Raw genomic sequence first — 16,275 nt, 5'->3', positions numbered from 1 at the left:
CGAACGGGGCCGGCAGAGGGCCTGAGTTCAATTCCCAGCAGCCACACACATGATAGCTCACAGCCATCTGTACAGCCATAAATAAAATAAATCTTTAAAAAAATTAAATATTTTTCATACAACAATATGGGGTTTTAATGAGAATGGCACCCATAGGCTCATATGTTTGAGTGTTTGGTCCTCAGTTGGTGAAACTATTTAGGGAGGTTTGGGAGGTGTGGTGTGTGGTGGGTGTGTGTGCTCAGCTCCCACCCTCTCAGGGTGTCCAGACACTGCTGCACACCTTGCTGGAAGGATGGAGTTGAATCCAGAGTGGGTGGGGTCTACAGGACCCTAGTCCAGCTGGTAGTGGGAGAAGAAGGCCTTCTCCAGGGATTTTAATGATTTCCAGCTCTCTAAGATGATCTTAACTTGTGTACATACCTTAACTGGGGTGGGCTTGTACACATGCACTTTATTCAGGGTGAGCCAGGGCTATATATGAACCTTGGAGAGTAGGAAGGGATTCTTAGGGTGAAGTTTCACTGGCTAGAGTTTTTAAAGTACTGTGAGTGCCTCATTTGGTATGGAGAGGCATTCCAGGAATCCTAGGTACTTGCAGGGCAGAGGGGGATTGAACTTGTGGGTTAGTCAAGGGCTTGTGACATTCCTTAGATAGAAGATTGGAGGTTGGGTTCCCTAGATCAGACAGAGAAGAGGAAGCCCTGCTTTAAATAATAATAATAATAATAATAATAATAATAATAATAATAATAATAATAATAATAATGAGTCCTTGGTTGTGTGGCAAGCTCAGAGGAGCTATCTAGACATGTCAGACTCCCACCTTAAGTATTGAGGTGCAACAGTGTGTCACTGGGCATGTGCTTTGAGGTTTCAAAATCCCCATCAGGCCCAGTGGTCTCACCCTCTGCTTCCTGCTCTGTGTCAGATGTAAACTCTGAGTTTGTGCTCCAGCGACAAGCCTGCCTATGCTACCATGCTCCTCACCATGGCCATCACAGACGAAACTGAAAAAGTGTAAGCAATCCCCCAGTTAAGTTCTTCCTTTTATAGTAACCTGCCTTGATCACGATGTGTATTCATGGCAATAGAGTAGTATAGTAACTATGTATGTGACACTATAGTAACAGAGACTAGTAAGAGAGAAGTAGATACTAGAGCCTGTGTTGAAATATAATGAGTCCTGACCATGCTGCTTATAGGAAGAATATGGGAAATGTTGGGACTTCAGATTAGAAAAGCAGTGGAATGCTGTAATTGGGACTTTATGGAACATACAATAGGTTCTTACAAAACAGTAGTACTCAGAGAAATGAGGCTGTAGAGGTCCAGCTCAAAATGTTTCACAGGGGAAGAATATTATCATTCTTAAGATATTTTGGCAAAGAATTTGGCTGTTTTTTGCACTTGTTTTAAAAATCTGCAAAAGGCTAAATTGAAGAGTTTTGGACTGATATTGTTGGCAGAGGAGACTCAAAATCAAGCTAGCATTGACTGTGCTATATGATTATTACTGACCAGTTTTTTTGCAGATTTGCAGTGGAAAGAAGCAAGAGGGTGCTGCTTTTCCAGGCACCATTACTCACTGAGCTGTACTGGAAGGAATGGATCTTAGCCAGGCAGGCTGGGTTAGACAGGATCTCAGTCGGCATGAGTGCATGAGAAACAGCCTTCTCCAGAGACAGTTTTCAGTGAAACAACTCTGTTTATTAGAGGTGAATAGGGCTACATAGACCTTGGTGCGTGGGTGGGTGGGTTTTCAGTTGAGTGGACATCATTGGCTGGGGCTGAGGTAAAGACCAATGTGGAGGCAGGGACCAGATGGCAGGAAATGTGTAGGTCAGTTATGGAGTATTTAATGTAGCCATAAAAGGAAAGCTTAACCATGAAAGGAGATTAGTTTGGCATCCTCAGTGTCTGCGACCTCCATATTTGGAGGCAGTCCAATTTTGCTTCCCGGAGGCAGTCACCTGTGTTGCAATAAGGAAAGCAGAGGACAACCTAGTTGACTGTTTCATATGGTTATAAGGTTATCTGATCACTTTTTTGCAGAACTGAAATGAAAAGGAAAAGATGGGGAAAATGAAATACAAAACAGATGGCACTGCTTCCTTGGAGTCATCCACCAGCTTTGGCCCTTACAGCCTTAAGGCCTTCTCTCGAGCACAGCACTCTGACCTTGGGTGCAGGGGTTTGAGGAAGGGATTGAATTTATGACTGAGTGTTCCACAGTCTCTCACCCACTGTGCACTGTCCATTTGTGTGTTAACTTCCATCTACTGCAAGGAGAAGCTTCTCCAATGTGAGCTGACCAAGCACTGATCTATAGGTGTAGCAGTATGTCCTTAGGAGTCATTTTACTGCTGTGTTCCTTTAGCAGAGCAATAGCACTATGTTTCTCCTAGGGCCCTAGCTAGCCCCAGGTTCAAGGCCATGTTAGCAGGATTGGATAGGGGTACTATCTAATGGAGTGGGCCTTTCTGCCAGTTTTTAAAAAGTTATGGTTAAACTTATGACATTGTATCACAAGCTATCCCAAAGGCTCCACAACCTGATGGTATTGACCCTATAACTAAGGAAAAAAATGTTTTACAATATTTTCATTAATTCTTTGAGGTTTCATATGATGTATTTTGATCATATTCACCTTCAACTCCTTCTTTTAATTCCTCTTCACAGAGCCATCTCACCTTTGCACCACAGGCTCTGTGTCCTCCAATTTGTGCTGTCCATATGCTTCTGGGTCAGAAGTGTTCCACTGCAATAAGATTGAATTACCAAGAGCCACTCCCATAAAGAAACGGTTCTCTCTCCATCAAAAGCCATCAATTGCTTAAAACCCAGCCCTTTGAGTGTGGCTTGTATAGGTAGGTCTGCAGAATAAGATAAATGCAAACATCCAGGTGTTTGTATTCTGTCTCAGCTGTGATAGGAGGATAGGAGGATGCTGGTCATGAGGAGGTGACAGACAGGTGTGCAGATCTGGCTTAGGGCTGGGCCTCACAGGAGAACACAGGTGATTTCAGTGTACTAGAAAGTACACATGTTGGGGAGTGGCCATATAGCTTCAGAAATGTTTATGAGATATACATGAGGCAGATGGGGGTATAGCTCAGGGGTAGAGCATTTGACTGCAGATCAAGAGGTCCCTGGTTCAAATCCAGGTGCCCCCTTCTTATTGTCTCCTTTATATACGAGAGACCAATTGTGAAGTATTAGCTAACATAGGGCTGCTAACAGACTGTGTTCCCATGTGCTCTGTATTCTGCTCAGGCCTGGTCTCTGTTCTCTTCTCTGAGAGGAGCTAGTATAGGACCCACTGTGAGACCCATCCAAGTCAGATGTTGTGGCACAAGCCGCTCTGTAAGGCTCTGTAAAGCTCACTCGGTGCAGAAGGTCACAGAGAAGAGTCCTATGGTGCTGAGGAGTGGCTTCTTCCCCTGGAAATTTCCATAGCTGTCCCCTCAGGAAGTCCTCCAGAGCCTTGTATAGGGTGCTCCTCAGTTCCAGTTTCCCCCTAGAGTATGGTTGGGCTCCTGTTCCTTCTGAGGAAAGAATTTGGTCCATGAATTTGACTCCTATTTATACTAAAACTCTGAGAAAAAGGGAAAATGACTGGTCTCTCTTTGTGTCTTCACCGTGGCTGGTAAGGAACCACAGCTAATGAGCTCCATTAGTGTTGTTGAGTGATAGAGTGAAGTAATGAGCACCCCACTGATGTCCTGGAGAATAAAGTTCTCTCTAGACTGCAGTTTGGAGTAATGAAGATCCAGAGCCCGCAGCTCTTGTCTTGGCCATTTAAGGAAAGTTAATTCTGAACTTAAGAAAAGCACCACAGTTAAGTGTCTTTCTAGATCTGAAGCTGAGGTCTGCAGCACACCCAGAGAGTGGGGCATTGAAGTTGGCTAATCTAAGTTGGAGAGGAGAAGGGTGAAGGGTAGACTTAAATAGAAAAATCCTGCCAGGTTCAAGATCAGAGGAGGAAGCATAGCAAGCATGGGTGTGGTTCCAACTTTGAAAGGGTTATAATGAGAGGCTACCTTACCTATAAAATGGGGGTATAGCTCAGGGGTAGAGCATTTGACTGCAGATCAAGAGGTCCCTGGTTCAAATCCAGGTGCCCCCTTTCTTAAATATGATTTTGGTACTTACCACATCCACCTTAATTGGGTCTTCAGTGAAGCTCAGAGATCTCCATTAGTTGAAGTTTCTTGAATAAACTGCATAGCCTCCCTCTCTGGGCTGCAAAATACAAAGGAATTTGATGTCTCCTATGAGTATGACTTAGCCATGAGAGAAATTAACAGAGCTCCTGCATAAGGGCAAACCCTGAAGGCTCTGAACCCATCCACTCCTCGCCCCACCCCACTCCTACTGACACAATGATCAGAAACAGAAAATGATGGGAGGCCAAAACACAAGAAAAATACCAGTAAAGGAAGGTGTGGGTTTCCATCCTAACTTTCTGCAAGTCCTTACCACAGTGTCAAAGACTTTTAACACCAAAGGAAAGATCTTAAAACCCTAAGCGACAAGGAATAGGTGATATACACAGGAAATCATCATGATAGTTAACTTTTCAACAGCAGTACTTGAAACTAGAAGATAATAAGAAACATGTTGGGGGCTCTAGTATACCCCTGACCTAAAACTCAAGGGGAAATATCCCATACCTGGCACTGGAATATCTTATTTGGCTTCTTGGATGAGCATAATTCCCTGAGTAGGACAGATCCAATTAAACTCTGGTGTTCCGAGACCCCCCAGGACAATACAGGATAATGTCATTGCTCTCAGATGCCTACAAGCATATGCTCACTAAATGCTATTGGTAAAGACACCACACATATTCGGCACAGGACATGGGGAACCAAGTTGGTACTGACCAGGAAGCATCCTCCTCGTTGGCTAGATTTGGTGGAACTGGAAGGTACTTTGTAAAGTCATCAACAGTCTTGCCTAGCTGTGGACTCTGTGAACTGCAATAATGACCTGCATGGCAGGTTATGAGGCTGAAACCCCCTTTTGTTGGATTCAAAACACCATGTTTACAGCCATCCATTGGACTGAGTACAGGGTCCCCAATGAAGGAGTTAGAGAAAAGACCTATGGAGCTGAGGGGTTTGCAGCCCCTTAGGACGAACAACAATATGAACTAACCAGTACCCTCAGAGCTCCCAGGGTCTCAACCACCAACCAAGGACTGCACATGGTGGGTCAGATTGTTCTGGCAGCATGTGTATAGTAGAGGATTGCAAAGTCGATCATCAATGGGAGGAGAGGCCCTTGACCCTGTGAAGATTCTGTGCCCCAGTGTAGGGAATGCCAGGGCCAATAAGTGGGAGAGGGTGGGGTGGCGAACAGGGGGTGGAGAGGCAACAGGGGTTTGTTCTTGTTGTTTTTGTTTGTTTGTTTGTTCGTTTGTTTGTTGGAGGGGAAACTGGGAAAGGAGAAATCATATGACATGTAAATAAAGAAAATATCTAATTAAAAAAAGAAAAGGGAAAAAAAAGTTCAAAGGTAAAACAACAACAACAACATGTGTTCTAAGAACACAGGGCAAGTGGAACAGGGTAGGCCAGAAGCAAACGTCCTTAGTGCTCACTTGAGAAAACCTAAACCAGACTCTCTGGGAACAGTTCCTTAGGATGACCTACCTACCTGGGGCTCTAGGGTTGTTTCAGATACCCTTGTTTATACCTATTAATTTTATATAAGCAACTTCATGCTACAGACGTGAAAAAACACTGGTTAAATCAGGCCTAAGCAGGACACAAGTCATAATGACCAAGCCACAGCAAAGTTCACGTTAATGATTCATGGACTCTGGTTCCAGCCTTTCTGAACAGGGATTGAGCAGCCTCCATCGTCTCCCATCTTCCTCACTCTTGTGAAATTCCTTGATGTATCAGAAGAAGAAATAACCTGAAGAATGGCTTCTGTCCTCAGAACTGTGGAGAAGTGAGGATCAGAGAGTTGAAGGTCCAGGAGCGTGACATGGCCGGCAGTGTGGCCAGCAGGGTACAGTCTTGAGTCAGGGATTGCATGAACTGCATGCAACTGCTTTGCAGGTGACTTATGCCCTGGTACCTGTGTAGACTCTCCTCATTAGCACCACATCCCTGCACTGCCTCACCAGGGCGGCTCTGTGACTTCTCCTCTCCAGTGCCCTAGGAAACCTGACTCGCCACTAATGAAAATTAGTATTAAAGAGAGATGGGAACACTGAAAATTGCCAACACAGGTGATGTGTATATATATGCTTACACTTGCATGTGTGTGTAGGTATGAGTGTGTATGTACCTGTGTGTGTGTGTGTGTGTGTGTGTGTGTGTGTATTTATCTGTGGCTGTACATGTATGATGTGTTTGTACATGAGGGCATGTGTTTACCATGGAGCATGTGGAGAGCTCAGGGGGAAATCTGAGGTGTCAGACTTCATCTTCTGACTAATTTGAAGCAGAGTCCCTCATGTTGCTTGAAACAGGGATGCATACTCCAGGCTAACTCTCCATGAGCTTTCAGAAAGATCCTCCTGTCTTCAATTCCCATCTTCCTGTATGACTGCTTGGATTTCATCTGTGTGCCTACATGTCTGTCCTTCTCATGTGGGTTAGAAAAATTACGTACGGATACATATCCACCTTAGATTCTCAGGCTCGTGCAGCAAATGCTAATGGCTGCTGAGCCAGCATACTAGACAACATTGTGGTAATTTCATTATTGTTTTCACTTTAAGATTTTTTGTTTGTTTGTCTGTGCAATACTATCCACCCTGCAGAAAATATCTGAGGCCACTACACAGTGGAGGAGTCTACATTCTCTCTGTGCCTTCAGCAAAGCCATCTGACTGTAGAGCTGTCCATGGTACGTAATGGAGCGCCAGCCTCGTCGGGCTCTGCTTAGGTCTTCACACAGCACTGTAGCAAATGCTGTCTGTGAAAAGTTCAGGTCTTTGCTGGGAATATTGTTCTGTGGAGTGAAACTTCAAACACTGAATCATGACTGTTACAGTACAGATCCTGACCATTTAGAACAGGTGCCAGCCAACAGCCACCATTGGATGGCCACCAAGCCAACAAGCAGCCTGGAATCCAGGTGGCTTGTGTGCTTTACCCTCACAACCTGGGACCCACAATCCCCAGATCTGAGGAATCCACTGGAGTTTCCATTTGATGCAGAAATCAGCCCACTCTTTATCCCCCTTCCTTTAGGGACATTTCCTGCTGCCCACTCCACTTGCTGTGCCGGCTTCCTTCCATGCAGGGTTCTAGATGCAGAAACTGGTTCTTTCTATGAAGTTGCCATGGCCTAGGATTAGTGACATTACTTCTTCTTCTAAATATGATGAAGACTTGGTCACCTGAAAGATTAAGGATCCAAGGAACACACACACCAGCTGGGATGCATCTTATACTGGTGATCGAGTGGATGAGTGATGACAGGTCCCCTCCTTCTGTGTGGTTAATCCCAACCACTAGGGCATTTTCTCACACACACACACACACACACACACACTGTATGTAGTATATGGGGAACCTGGTAGGACACAAGAGACCAGGACAAAGTAAATGTGGTCTTTATTCTGGTGTCTGAGGCTACAAACAGAGTCATTTTGTCACAGAGTCTCACCACTGGGGACTTTAAACCCTGAACAGAGGATTCATAGACAGAAGAACAAAGTAAGAAGAGAGGAAACCAATGTAAGAGAATTGTCCGCTAAGAAAACAGAGACAAAACTGAAGGGTGGAAACATGAGACAGGACTGAAGGGCTGGAGGCTAGAGCAATGGCTTGATGCTTAAGACCACATGTTGCTTTTGTGGAAGACACAGGTTTGGTTCCTAGCACCCGCCTGGCATCTCACAAAAATCTCTAAGTCCAAGTCCAGGAGGTCTGAAATGCTTTTCTGATTCCCCTGGGTACCAGGAAACCACGTGTTGCATAGACATACATGCAGACAAAACACTTATACACAAAAAACTTACTTAAAAAGGGGACTGAAGGACAAGGTTTGGTGCTTCACAGTGGGGAGAGTGGGACCAAGTGACCCACTGACTTTGCCTCAGAATAACTTGACAGCCTCAGATTCAGGATATCCCTCCACAATGTCAGGTTTATGGAGCAACTAATTAAGAACTTCTGAAATAGACACAGATCGTTAAACGTTGATGAGATTCTCACTTATGATTGATATCTGATGTTTGCAAGGCACATTGATAGGGTCCTAGGAGGGACAGCGTTGGAGGTGACTGGTAAGCAGAACACTAAAGAGAGAAGACAATTATAGGCTTTTAAATTAAGGGAAGCAGCAGTGACACATATCTGGATACACTGGGCTTCTGTGGGACAGGCTTCCCTTTTCTGGGATGCTCTTTTCCATGTAAGAGAATTTACCAGGCATCGCTTCAGTCAAACCAGTCTTCATAAGGAGCATCCAAGCTACACTACTGAGATGTATCTGATGGGAAGGCTCTGGGTTCTGGGTTCTCTACTCTCCTTAAACTAATTTAGTCAAGGCCTCCTGCCTTGGAGAGAGATCAGTTTCACCTTTTCCAACAGCAAAGTGCTATCTGCATTGCCTCTGAATTCTCTTTATGAATCATCAGTTCTCATGAGAAGTCAAACCCTTTTCATAGAATGTATAAGAACAGCCTGTCACAAATAGCTCACACAGTCATCGCTTTACTCTGAAACAGCCTTTCAGCTGTGCAAGTTCATATATATCCTACTGGGTCATCATGACAGCCATTTTACACACTTTCAATACTATTCCCTCAGTACATTTCCAGCAGTGAGCATCCTGTATGTCCTGTACTTTGGAATCAAACCAGTCAACCCAATGAATGTTTCAGTGACATCCTAATGCACCAATTTTACAAAAGGAACAAATTGTCTTCTGAAAGCAGAAAGAGCACTCCTCTGGCATCTCCTCAACAGCTGACATTAGCGAGTTAGTGACTAAAAAGTTCAGCAATCCTCTGCTGATGTTTTCTGCCTCCTACAGGTTTTGCCTTCTGATAGTGTTTGTCCATGCTGGCACAGCCTCGGCCTCTGCCCACCCCATCCTAGCCTGCCAATAGAGTCCTGAAACTCAGAATAAAGTTCATCACTCAACGGGCACCTCTGGAGCATACCCGGACTATTGCTCATTGAGTAGGGGGCACTGGAGGAAGGTGTGTTCTAGTTCCATTTCTGCTGTTGTGATAAAAAATGTCCTGAAAGGAGGCAAGTGAGGGCAGACATGGTTAATGTTAGCTCACAATTTCAGGTTACAGTCTCTTATTGCAGGGACTTCAAGCAGTTAGTCACATCACTTCTATGGTTAAGAGCAGAGAAAAAATGAATGCATGCATGCTTCTCAATGCTAAGCTTACTTTCCACAATCACACGATCCAGGGTCCCTGCCTCGAGAATAGTGCTGGGCCTTCATACATTCATTGCCTTAGTCCTCAAGACAATCCCCTCCAGACATGCCCATAAGCCAACCTTATCTAGATACTGTATCCCTCATTGAGACTTTATTTCCAAGGTGAATCTACATTGTGTCAAATTAGCAATTAAAACTAACTATCCCAGTGAGGATGAGGGAAAGAATACAGATGATGAGGTTTAAAAAAAAAAAAAAAGATAGACAGGACTAAGCAGAGATAAGACATCTGTGTGCATTGTATTAATGTACCTTGATTTTAGTGTGGCTGAGAATGTAGTCCACAACAGTAAATAGGGACATAGTAACAATGATTCTAGAGACCTCAGCTAATGAAGACTTTCTAATATCATGGGTGGCCTGCCTAAGATGATTGGTAAGTTCAGTACTAAAATAATATTTAAGAAAGGGGGCACCTGGATTTGAACCAGGGACCTCTTGATCTGCAGTCAAATGCTCTACCCCTGAGCTATACCCCCATTGGTATTGGTGTACACAGTTAATAATTTTCATCTCTGTGGTGATATATTATGACTGACTATAAAGTTAAATTACAGATGCTCACAGGCCCACTTTCCAGAAGCTGCCAGACCTGACTGGTGAGATGCCTTCCTCAGCTCTGCAGCTTCCCAGGCCCATCCTTGAATAGCACCATCACCCAAGAAAAGGAGAGGAGCAGCCTGCAGACCCTGTGCCCACTTCACACTGCTGTCCTCCGTCCTGAGCTGGCCAACTATCTTCCGCCTCAGCCCCCAGATGCCCCTCTCTTCCTTCCCAGAAGGCAGATGGGCTGTCTCTCAGAGTTCTCACAGGGCCCTAGCTGACACTGTCAGCAGCATCACTGCAGGATCTCTGCCTAGTACAGCAGCTCAGCTAGTCTTTAGCCTCTGAGGGTGAAGCAAGTGAGCAGTGGGCTCTGGAAGGTGAAGAGACGGTTACAGGAAAAAAACACCCTACATAGCCAGATTCTGTGATTTGTCTCCTTAATTCTGAGCACTGGTTCACCAGATAGACATTTCTTTTTGTTGTTGTTGTTTTTTGTTTTGTTGTTGTTGTTGCTTTTTTGAGATAGGGTTTCTCTGTGTAACCCTGGCTGTGCTGGAACTCACTCTGTAGACCAGGCTGGCCTTGAACTCAGAAATCTGCCTGCCTCTGCCTCCCGAGTGCTGGGATCAAAGGCTTGTGCCACCACTGCCCAGCTGACATTCCTCTCTTGCTGGACACTGGCAGTGAAGAGACTCTGGCCAGTTCAAGTGTGGTGAGCATGACTCTGGAAGTCCTTGCCCTTCTCCCTGATTCCCTCTGCCTTTCTCAAAACCATTAGATTACATTTCTAAAGCTAGCCACCAAGGTCTGTTTCCTCCTCTTGAGGTCAAAACACCAAGGTCCAGCTATTAAAGTATTGAAGTCCAGCAATCAAAAGCCCCCTTTGGTTCACCTAAGTAACATGCCAATTAAATTATATAGCTCATCTTAACACACAGTTTCCCATTTACCTTTATTATTTGTTTGTTTGTTTGTTTAAACATTTATTTTTACTTTTCTAATGAATGAGTGCTCTGCTGCATATACATCCACGGGCTAGAAGAGAGCATCAGGTCCCCTTATAGATGGTTGTGAGCCACCATGTGGTTGCTGGGAATTGAACTCAGGACCTCTGGAAGAGCAGCCAATGCTCTTAACCACTGAGTCATCTCTCCAGCCCCCCATCTTGGCTTTGTAAACCATCATTTGTCCATGGGCCTTGTCTGTCTCCCCTCTATCCAGAGAGAGTTTTTGGTTCCTCCTGGAAAATATCCTTACTCCCCTCCCCTTCTCCCTTCCCCTTCTCCCTTCCCCATCTCCCCTCCTCTTCTTCCCTCCTCTTCTCCCTTCCTCATCTCCCCTCCCCTTCTCCTCTCCCCTTCTCCCCTCCCCTTCTCCCTTGTCCTCTGGCTCCTGACTTGTCCCCTGCCCTCTGTCCCTCTGGAGCAAACAAACATTCTTTGTGCTAAGAACTTGGTCTTGGCATGTCTCAAGCCAATTTCAAGCTCCCTCTGCAACTGCTGTGCCTGGAAAATCCCAGAAGAATTCTCTGTCATAGCCCTTGCCTTTTCTTAAAAATCCTAACAGAACCAGAGAAAACAGAAATATTCAGGAAGATGGAAGACAGATAATAAGGATGGGAGGAACACTGAGTGTGTAAGAAAAGATGGGAGGCAGCTATCCATCCACATGATGGGCAGGCCTGCAGAAGGTCTTAAAGGTCTCACCTCAAAAGATCCAGGTTAAAAATGGGTCTTCTTACTTCAAATGATTTATTTAAGTAAAACTCGTGAGGCTGGAGATATGGCTCAGAGGTTAAGACCATTTGCTGTTCTTCCAGAGGACCTGAGTTCAATTCCCAGCACCTACATGGAAGTTTACTACTGTCTATAACTCCAGTTTCAAGGAGTCCAGCTCCCTCACACAGACAGACACGCGTGCAAAGCATCAATCAATGTTCATCAAATAAAAATAAAGAAAATAAAAAAAAACCCTCATGTGTGTACCAAGCTGCTTAGTTTTTAGTTAATTCCAGATGCAGTGAAGCTGACAGTCAAGAAGAATCAATACAGTGTCCCTGTCTTCCCCTCCACATGCCTCACCAAACTCCAGGCTCGAACCAGGACACACTTGCACAACAGCCCCCAACTTCACTCCATCTAAGCTATACCCATCCTATAGGCCCAACCTGGCCCACACATCCTGAGATCTGCCCCTACCTCCTCTGTCTATATCAGACACAGAATTAACAAAAGACGTTCACATGCCCAGATCTCAAAATAAAAAATATAAATAATATGAAAATTCAAGGCAGTAAGTACCTGCCCCTCATAAAAATACCCACCAATACTATAGAAATGTTCACCAAAGAGAATTACCCAAATGAATCCTCAGGACACAGAACTGAAAATAACAATCACGAACTTTGTGACACAGCAAGAAGGCCCTCAGCAGACCTAGTCCCTCTACCTCAGGCTTCCCAGCCTCTGGATCTGTATGGAGACATACACCTGTTTGTTGCAAATTCACTCTCACAGAGCCCACCATTACACCACCACAGATGGAACAAAGGCCCCAGCCTGACCTCGCTCCTGAATCAATGTTCTCGTGTCAGCATTTCATCTTGAATGTTTAGGAAGCTTTTCTCATTTAGCATTTTCCAAACCACAGAGATTCTCTTCCCCAACCTTCTCTTCTTCAAGTCTTCCCCTTCTCACAGAGTGAGACATATCCCCTAGCCTTCTAGATATCCAGTTATCTAAACTAAAATGGGGACTTTGCAGACCTTGTGCCTAATCCATTGGTAAACTCTTGGTACTTAACATGCAGGCTTTCTCCAAACACCTGCCCTGCCTGCTTTCCATAGGTAATTAAATACAGACATGTGTGAGACACTTGTGTCACTTTATCTGACACAAGTGCTTCTCAATAGAAGTATCTGCTCCTTGTCCTTCCATGTGTGCAAGGGACATTCACATACGAGAGAGGACAAATACTCAAAGCCAGGGAAACAGATGTCCACATAAAAGAAAATAGTTTAAAACCACTCGTAGTGGACCCATCCATACCTGGGTAACTCCTTTCTTCCAGGCAGAGTCTATATTCCAGCACCTGGCAGGGAAAGAAAGATGGGTTCCAATGCCAAGGTTATAGACAAAAGCAATAGGTACAGAATATAACTGGATTAGGATACACGGGCCTGTGATCTCCAGGCAAATATCCTTACCCTGTGCTGTTACCCCTGTGAATGGGTGTTTCTTAGCTTAATTTTCTTTTGTGTGGTAACACTTAGATGCCTTCAGGCATACTTCCTGGAAGCTGCTAGATATTGTTAGCATTCTGTCTAAACTCCATCTAACAGTTACCTGGCAACAGCCAGGTATGCTCCTTCCCACAGTTACCTGGCAACAGCCAGGTAGGCCTGACCCACTATAAAAGGGGCTGTTTACTCTTCCTCCCTCCCTTACTCTTGCTTCCCTCTTGCCCTCTTAGATTCTTCCCTTCCCCCTTCCTTTCCCCCTCTCTCCACATGCTCATGGCCATGGCTGGCCTCTACTTCTCTACTCCCTCTCTCTGCCTTTCTGTGCCTCTACTACCCTCTTAACTCCCCTCCCCATGCCCTGAATAAACTATTCTATACTATACCATCATGTGGCTGATCCCTCAGGGGGAAGAGATGTCTCGGTATGGGCCCACTGAGACATCCCTTTCCCCCAATACCTCACCACACCCCATAGGACATATTCTTTCTGTCTTTATCTTTTTATAAACACATCAGATATGACTAGCAAGATGATATCCTTCAGCTCTAAGCCCTCCCAGGCGTGCCCTTGAATGGGCCCTTCAGCCAAGGAATAGGAAAGACACAACCTGTAGGCCCCAAGTCCATTTCACGCTGCTGTCCTGGGTTGGCTCATGATGCCTGCTTTAGCTCCCAGACATGCATCCCCTCCCTCCATAATGATAGAATGGACTATCACTTAAATATCTCAGTGCCTTAGTTGGCACTTGCAAGAACAACAGTCCAGAATCCCTCCCTGCCCTTGGAGAGCAGCTGAGCCAGGCTCCTGGCCACTGGTGTTGAAAGAAATATGTAGTGGCCCTGGCACAGGAGAAAGCAATTCACATGGACACATCCACCCTAGACAGAAAATCTGGTTTGCTGATTGCCTTGCTAAGTCTGACTACCAACATCCAAATTGCTGTGTATGGCAAGAAGAGAATGGAAATACCTTAGGGTTAGCTACTCTCTGCTCTGGAGAGGCTGGCTCTGGGCATAGCTATCTTCTCTGACCTAAAAATATGTCAACCACAAACCCTACCTACTCTCTAAGAGTTCAATAGACTCAGAGACATTACAAATATACAGACAGGGAAGCCAGATGCTAAGAATAGGAGGGGCATTCAATCTACAGAAAGAGATAGGAGACAGTTACCTATCTACATGACATGTGTCCAAGGGCTGGCCTATAGCTTCCAACTCTACCAAGGACCATAATGAGAATAAATTCATGGGCGGTGGTGGTGCACGCCTTTAATCCCAGCACTTGGGAGGCAGAGGCAGGCTGATTTCTGAGTTCAAGGCCAGCCTGGTCTACAGAGTGAGTTCCAGGACATCCAGGGCTATACAGAGAAACATTGTCTCAAAGAGAGAGAGAGAGAGAAAGAGAGAGAGAGAGAGAGAGAGAGAGAGAGAGAGAGAGAGAGAGAGAATAAATGAGAGAAAAGTAGAACTGAATATAAGCAATAACTCATATGAGTAAAAAAGAAAGTAATTAAACAAAACCCCAAAACCAAATCAAAACAGCAGGCAGGGGATACCTGGACTTGAACCTGGAAGCTCAATAACCATTGCCAAATGCTCTACCCCTGAGCTACATCTCACTGCCCTACTATGAGGGTGTACTAACCACTCTTTCTACTCATAGACATGTACAGCATTGCTATAATAGATAGGAAATTTACAGAGAGTTAGTAAGACTGGTACAGAATACTTCCAAACTCAACCCAAAAAGATCCTTCTGCAATCTGCAGTGTCCTCAGCTCTACACTGCTCACATGTCTCCGCATCCCTCCACATGTCTTCAGGCTATGGAAACAGCAGACACATACTATATGTAAAATACCATAGCCACTATAGGATTTGGTCATGTTACACACCACACAAACCTCAGTCGTAAGGTACCGTGCCTAACGAGACTTCTTTAGTAACTACATCTAAACACATCTCTCCAGCCTGAGGGTCTATACATTCCCTGGTTCTGATTGGACAACGAAGGAGTTCAGAGAACCACCTTGAGACAGCATAGAACAAGGACCATAGAGGGGCTCTATGGAGACAGCTCTACTGTGAACTTCACCCCTACTACACGAATGTGTCCACTGTATATCAAAATAACTACAATTATTTTTCAGTGGTAAAAATATTGTTTTACAATTTAATCATTAAAAAACACCTTTCTCAATTCTCGTGCATCTCTCTTGCCACCTACACAGCTACTTTCCATAGCCTGAGTTGTTTCTTCTGTAATTTTAGCCTTGTAAAAGGAAATAGATAAAATCAGTGTGATATACTTCATCTAAAACAAGCAGGTTTAGAGATCGCTAACACACTTCTGTAGGTAAGAGTTGGAATTTATGTACACCCATCTATTCTCGGTTTTTAAATGTATTCATTTACATCTCAACTGTAAGTTGAATTGTCTTTGTCCTTAGTATGATTAGTTAAGAGTGCTCCCGTGGGTATTTGATTCCCCCTTTTAAGAAGGAATGAAATGTCTACCTTTTGGTCTTCCTTCTTCTTGAGGAGTTGTGGAGATTAATTATGGAGCAGAGACTGAAGGAAGGGTAAGCCAGCCTAAATATAGCTTTCTCCTGAGAGGCTCTGACAGTATCTGACTGACACAGATGTAGAGGCTCACAGCCATCCATCGAACTGAGTGCAGGGTCCCCAGTGAAGGAATTAGAGAAAAGACCAATGGAGCTTAGGGGTTTGTAGCCCCTTAGGATGAACAACAACATGAACTAACTAGTACCCTCGGAGCTCCCAGGGTCTCAACCACCAACCAAGGACTGCACATAGAGGGGTCTGATTGTTCAAGCAGCATGTGTATGGTAGAGGATTGCAAAATCGATCATCAATAGGAGGAGAGGACCTCGGCCCTGTGAAGGTTCTGTGCCCCAGTGTAGGGGAATGCCAGGGCCAGAAAGTGGGAGAGGGCGGGGTGGCAGGCATAGGGAGTGGGGAGGCAACAGGGGTTTGTTTTTGTTTGGTTTTTTGTTTATTGGAGGGGAAACTGGGAAAGGAGAAATTCGCAT

General features: G+C 44.8%; 1 long non-coding RNA gene and 3 other non-coding genes across 5 annotated transcripts; 2 read left to right on the top strand and 2 right to left on the bottom strand.

The window, feature by feature from the left end:
- Nucleotides 1-1,688: 1,688 nt before the first annotated feature.
- Nucleotides 1,689-13,300, bottom strand: LOC116098102. Of its 2 annotated transcripts, XR_004121697.1 has the most exons (7): nucleotides 13,184-13,300; nucleotides 13,026-13,068; nucleotides 7,991-8,144; nucleotides 4,156-4,245; nucleotides 3,388-3,548; nucleotides 2,651-2,761; nucleotides 1,689-1,973 (listed from the first exon to the last, which is right to left on the bottom strand). It is a non-coding gene; the product is annotated as an uncharacterized LOC116098102 (long non-coding RNA). The 2 variants fall into 2 exon arrangements; XR_004121698.1 differs by lacking the exon at nucleotides 3,388-3,548.
- Trnac-gca lies at nucleotides 3,105-3,176 on the top strand. The gene has a single exon. It is a non-coding gene; the product is annotated as a tRNA-Cys (tRNA).
- Nucleotides 4,058-4,129, top strand: Trnac-gca. Its single transcript has one exon. It is a non-coding gene; the product is annotated as a tRNA-Cys (tRNA).
- Trnac-gca lies at nucleotides 9,840-9,911 on the bottom strand. The gene has a single exon. It is a non-coding gene; the product is annotated as a tRNA-Cys (tRNA).
- Nucleotides 13,301-16,275: the final 2,975 nt, after the last annotated feature.

This window comes from Mastomys coucha, unplaced genomic scaffold, assembly GCF_008632895.1.
Source record: "Mastomys coucha isolate ucsf_1 unplaced genomic scaffold, UCSF_Mcou_1 pScaffold20, whole genome shotgun sequence".
Lineage (NCBI taxonomy): Eukaryota > Metazoa > Chordata > Mammalia > Rodentia > Muridae > Mastomys > Mastomys coucha.
This window is presented reverse-complemented; position numbering and strand designations above follow the sequence as displayed.